The 6478-nt window shown below is 36.4% G+C and overlaps 1 pseudogene; it reads left to right on the top strand.

Moving 5' to 3' along the window:
• The first annotated feature begins 4198 nt into the window (after positions 1-4198).
• LOC108305521 lies at positions 4199-4743 on the top strand (annotated as a pseudogene).
• Positions 4744-6478: the final 1735 nt, after the last annotated feature.

The raw sequence follows: 6478 nt of genomic DNA on the forward strand, positions 1-6478 counted from the left end.
ACGTGCACACGAATGTTCATTGCAGCACTGTTTACAATAGCAAAGACCTGGAACCAATCCAAATGCCCATCGATGATAGACTGGACAGGGAAAATGTGGTGCATATACACCATGGAATATTATGCAGCCATCAAAAATGAGTTTGTGTCCTTTGTAGGGACATGGATGAACCTGGAAACCATCATTCTCAGCAAACTGACAGAAGAGCAGAAGATCAAACACCACATGTTCTCACTCACAGGTGGATGTTGAACAATGAGAACACATGGAAACAAGGAGGGGAGCACTACACAATCGGGTCAGTTGGGGGGAAATAGGGGAGGGACGGTGGGGGTGGGGAGTTGGGGAGAGATAGCAAGGGGAGAGATGCCAGATGTAGGTGATGAGGAGGAAGGCAGCAAATCACACTGCCAGACGTGTACCTATGCAACAATCTTTCACGTTCTTCACATGTACCCCAAAACCTAAAATGCAATAAAATAAATTAATGGAAAAAAAAAAGACGTCTTTGAGTAGAAAAAATTTATCCTCCAATAAAGATGTCCATGTGTTTATATTTGGCATAGATAATATCATATATTCTGTAACCCCAATTCTTTAGTAATAGTAGTAATAGCTCTTTGTGAAAACCTTCTCAGGAACAGAATGTGGATTTCACTAGATTGCATTTGGGGGCTATAATTTTATGAGGTTATGAAAGATTGTCCCCTACTTTGTTTGCCACTTCTGTCAATAAGACCTCTATGTCTTGTCTTCTCTCTTGTTCCCCCAAATAAAGCTGGGATTTCTGTACCATTAAATATCTGCCCAGCATACAAACCTTTAAGCAAAAAAGAAAGCTTCCTCTTAACCTTTGTCCAAAAACAAACAAACAAACAAACAAACACACAAAAAACAAAAGAAAATATGAACTAGGAATAGAGAGCTTTGGGACTTAAGTATGATGACTAATAAAATATAAACACAACTGCTGTGTCCAGGAGGTTTACAATTAAAATGATAATATATATTGAAATTGTGTATCAGGCTAAAGACTATGCTAATTGGCAGGAATAGAATATTATTTACTTTTTTCAAAATTATAAGTACTGAAAAATTAAACCAATCCCTATGTTTTACTTACTACTTCTAGTAAAGACTTGACAATTCTACATTAGTTCAATAGTAATTTTAAGTACTAAATATGTTGATTTGTAATTGTCAGGACAGACATATCAAGCACTTATGTTGGTGTCTCCATTACTAGAAATGATACAAAAATTAGGCTTTAATAAAATGAAGAAACTATTTTTTTGTTTATATGCACCTAACACAAACTGAGATCAATATGTGCAACCTATTTTTATTTTTTTATTTAAAAAAAATATTAAAGACGGAATCTTGCTGTGTTGCCCAGGCTGGGCTTGAACTCCTGGGCTCAAGTAATACTCTCATTTTGGTCTCCCAAAGTGCTGAGATTACAGGCACGACTGGCTTAGGAAAACAACTTCTGAAGAAGTATGATAAGACAAATTCCTTGCCAGCAACTAAATTTTAGAAAACATAGGCTTTTATCTCAGGTAGCTTGGGATGGAAGAAACAAATTATCTTATTGTCTATTCTTGAAATATACACTAAGAAACCTATATTCACAAGAAGAACTCTTTTCAAAGGAGTAACAGTTCATTGAAACTTTATTATTGACTTACATTCAAAATATGAGCTATAGGATTATTCTAGTGTTTTACATTTGTTTTTATTTTAATTATTTATTTACTTGTTTTTGGCTTGTTTTTGTTTTTGTTTTTTGAGACAGGGTCTCACTCACTCTGTCACCTAGGCTGGAGTGCAGTGGCATGATCTTGGCTCACTACAGCGTCGATCTCCCAAGTACAAGCAATAATCACCCTCTTGCGTAGCTGGGACTATAGGCACATCGCACCATGACTGGCTAATTTTTGTATTGTTAGTAAAGATGGGGTTTTGCCATGTTGCCCAGGTTGGTCTCAAATTTCTTAGCTCATACAAACCTCCTGCCTTGATTTCCCAAAATCCTAAGATGCCAGGCATGAGCTATCATGCTCAGCCTATTTTTATTTTCTTGACTGTTAAAAGCATTCCATGACTATTGAAGTCAACTAGTTTAAGTCTAATGAAGACCTGATAGAAGTTAAATATTTACCAAAATAAAAACAACTATTATTACCAAAATAACACCAATCTTTAAAAATCATTCCAAGAAGTTAAAGTATCCACATAGCATCCCTGCAGGATGAGAGAAGTAGGGAATTAGTCACAAAATATTCAGCAGACAAACTTAAATAGGAAATTTGAAACTAGCTTTTAGAACCTAGGCTCAGAGGCAGTACTCAAGTGAGGTCCTGCTGCAGATGACAACTGCAAAAGAAAATGAAAATTGATTTTCTCCAAGTTGGACTCATTTATTTAACTGTTAACTCAGAAAGTAGAAGGCAGGTAAGCAGTAGTGTTGACTCATATATAATTTGCGAAGAGTTGATATTTTGGGACAACAGCAGTGGGACAGCTTTATAGTTTCAAAGGCCTCTTAACATCTTCTTTGTTTGGAGTTCATCATCTTCACTAAGATAAATTATCTTCAGACCAAATTATATAAGCCAATTTGCAATGGAACAAGCTGGAGGACATTTAGATTCAACAAGAAGTTCTCTAGAGAAAAGTGTTAGTTTGTTTAAAAGAAGTACTTTAAACTGAGGGAATTCATCACCACTAGACCAGTCCTACAAGAAATGTTTAAGACAGTCCTACATCTGGAAGTGAAAGGATAATGTCTACCATCAAGAAAATACACAAGAGTATAAAACTCACTGGCATAGCAGACACAAATGAGAATGAGAAGGGAATCAAATGTTACCGCTACAGAAAACCACCAAACCACAATGATAAATAATGAGAGAGAGAAAAGATCAACGAAACAAAAAGTTGGTTATTTGCAAAGATAAACAAAACATAAACTGCTAGCTAGATTAACCAAGAAAAAGAAGAGATAAGATCCAAAGAAACAGAAGTGGAAAAGGACACATTACAACAGATAGCACAGAAATACAAAAGGTCCTCAGAGAGAACTATGAACAACTCTATGCTCAAAAACCAGAAAACCTAGAGGAAATTGATTAAATACCAGTAAACACAACACCTTCTAAAGATTGAACCAGGAAGAAATAGAAAACCCGAACAGACAAATAATGAGATTAAATCAGTACTAAAAATCCTCCCCACAAAGAAAAACCCAGAACTGGACCATTTTACTACTGAATTCTATCAAGCTTATAAAGAACTAACACCAATTCTTCTAAAACCATTCCAAAAAATTAAAAGGGAGATTCTAATTCATTCTGTAAGGCCAGCATTACCTGATACTAAAACCAGAGAAGGACAAAACAAAAAAAGAGAGAAAAATATCACTCAGAAACATAGATGTAAAAATCCTCATCAAAATACCAGCAAACTAAATCTAACAACACATCAAAAATATAATACAACACTATCAAGTGGGATTTATCCCAGGAATGCAAAAAATGGTTCAACATAAGCAAACCAATAAATGTGATACATTACATTAACCGAAGGAAGAACAAAAACCATATGATCATCTCAATAAACACAGAAAAAGCATTTGATAAGATTCAACATCCTTCATGATAAAAATTCTCAACAAGTTAGGCATAAAAGAAGCATACCTCAAAATAATAAAGGCCATATATGACAAACCCACAGCTAACATCATACTGACTGGAGAAAAGCTGAAAGCCTTTCTTCTAAGAAATGGAGTAAGACAATGATGCTCACGTTTACTATTCTTATTCAACATAGTGCTGGATATCCTAGCCAGATCGATTAGGAAAAGAGGAAGAAATAAAGGCATCCAAGTTGAAAAAGAAGCGAAAGTGTCCCTCTTTACAGAAGACGTGGTCTTATACCTAGAAAAATCTAAAGACTCTATCAACAAACTCTTAGAAATGATACTTAAATCCAGCAAAGTTGAAGGATACAAGCCAATATACAGAAATCAATAGTGTTTCTAGATATCATTAATTAACTAACTAAAAATAAATCAAGAAAGCAAGCCCCCATTTCTGCCCACTTCCCCACCCAGGGCCACTCTGGCTACCCTGCACTTCCTCTGAGCTCCAGGCTCCTGCTAAGTTAACGCCACCATGGTCTCCCTTTAGCTGCTATCATGATTATCTACCCAGACGTCATCAGCTACAGTATGTTCTCCAACATTTACAAGATTTGGGAGATTGGAGACAGGCTATGCCTGGTGGTGGAAGGAAAGATGGTAAGTAGGACACAGGGTAACAGGGTAACATTGATGACTTGCTCATTGGTGGAAATGCCTCTGCTGAGGCCCGTAGGGCAAAGGTACCTAAAGCACAGTAATTACTGGTGTTGATATTGTCAGGAACCTCACTTACAGGAAACCAGCTTCACAAAAGAAGCCTACAAAAAGTACATCAAAGGTTACAAGAAATCAATCAAAGGCAAATTTCGAAAATAGAGACCAGAAAGAGTAAAACCTTCAGTGACAGAGGCTGCAGAACCGATCAAGCACACCCTTGCTAATTTCAAAAACTCCAGTCCTTTATAGGTGAAAACATGAATCTGGATGGCATGGTTGCCCTACTGAACTACCATAAGGGTGGTGTGGCTCCATATATGATTTTCTTTAAGGATGATTTAGAAATGGAAAGTGTCGCCAGGCGCGGTGGCTCACGCCTGTAATCCTAGCACTTTGGGAGGCTGAGGTGGGTGGATCACCTGAGGTCAGGAGTTCAAGACCAGCCTGGCCATCATGGTGAAACCCCATCTTAAAAAAAAAAAAGAAATGGAAAGTATTAACAAATTTGCAATTATAATGGATCTATCACCTGTCATCATAACTCACTGTTGCCTGTCATCCATACAACACCAGTACTTAAGATGGATGGGACTGATATAATCTTGAGCTCTTCATTTACTTTGACTATGATTTACTTGGAGTGGAGGCACTATTTTTAAGAAAACTATGTCAGGTTTTCTAAAAATAAAATGTATTTTAAACTAAAAAAAAAAGCAATCCCATTTATAATAGCTAAAGAAATAAATAAATAACATACCTAGGAATAAAGTTAACTAAGGAGATGAAAGACTTAGGATAAGTCTTTCTATAGTTACAAGGATAACTATAAAATACTGAAGAAAGAAATTGAAGAGGACACAGAAACAGAACAATATACTGTGCTCATGGATCAGAAAAATTAATATTGTTAAAATGACCATACTACCAAAGCAATCTACAGATTCAATACAATTCCTATCAAAATACCACGACGTTCTTTTCAGAAATAGAAAAAAAAAAAAACCCTAAAATTGATATGGAACCACAGAAGACTCTGAATAGCCAAAGCAATACTGAACAAAAATCATGCTGGAGGCATCACACTACCTAACTTCAAAATATACTACAAAGCTATGGCAGCCAAAACAACATGCTACTGGTATACACATAAACACATAGAACAATGGATCAGAATAGAGAACCCAGAAATACATCTACGTACTTACAGCAAACTGATTTTGACAAAGGCACCAAGGACGTAAATATATGTATGTATACACACATACACACACACACACACAATGAAATACTATTTGGTCATTGAAAAAAATAGAAATCCCATCATCTACAGCAAAATGAATGGAACTGAAGGTCATTATGTTAAATAAAATAAGCCAAACACACAAAGACAAATATCACATGTTCTTATCCATATATGGGAATAAAAAAGGTGATGTCACGGAGGCAGAGAGTAGAATGACAGTTACTGAAGGCTGAGGAGGGTAGCGGGCAGGGGGATGAAGAGAAGTTGGTTAATGGATTCAAAGATACAGCTCGACAGAAGGAATAAGTTCTCTTATTTGACAGCAGAGTAAAATTACCACAGTTAACAATAATTTATCATATATTTCAAAATAGCTAGAACATTTGATATCTTCCCAACACAAAGAAATGATAAATGTTTGAAGTGATGGATATCCTAATACCCTGATTTGATCATTATACATTGTATGCATGTATCAAAATATCACTCATTTCTATAATTTATATAATTATTATGTATCAATGAAAATATTTCCGGAATCCTAAAAAGAAGTCCCTTCAAAAGCCCGTGAGAGTAAAGGGTAAGACCAAGGTCAGACTCAAGCGACAGGTAGTTACAGAATTACTGTGCATCATTCTGGAGAAGAAGCCATGTTGTTCCTAAGAGGGAAAAGAGGTGGAAAAGAAGGGAAGACAAAAAGTTGGTTAAGAAAAAGAGAAGCAGGCCGGGCGCGGTGGCTCAAGCCTGTAATCCCAGCACTTTGGGAGGCCGAGGCGGGTGGATCACGAGGTCAAGAGATCGTGACCATCCTGGTCAACATGGTGAAACCCCGTCTCTACTAAAAATACAAAAAAATTAGCTGGGCATGGTGGCGC

This window comes from Cebus imitator, unplaced genomic scaffold, assembly GCF_001604975.1.
Source record: "Cebus imitator isolate Cc_AM_T3 unplaced genomic scaffold, Cebus_imitator-1.0 Scaffold64, whole genome shotgun sequence".
NCBI classification, from domain to species: Eukaryota; Metazoa; Chordata; class Mammalia; order Primates; family Cebidae; genus Cebus; species Cebus imitator.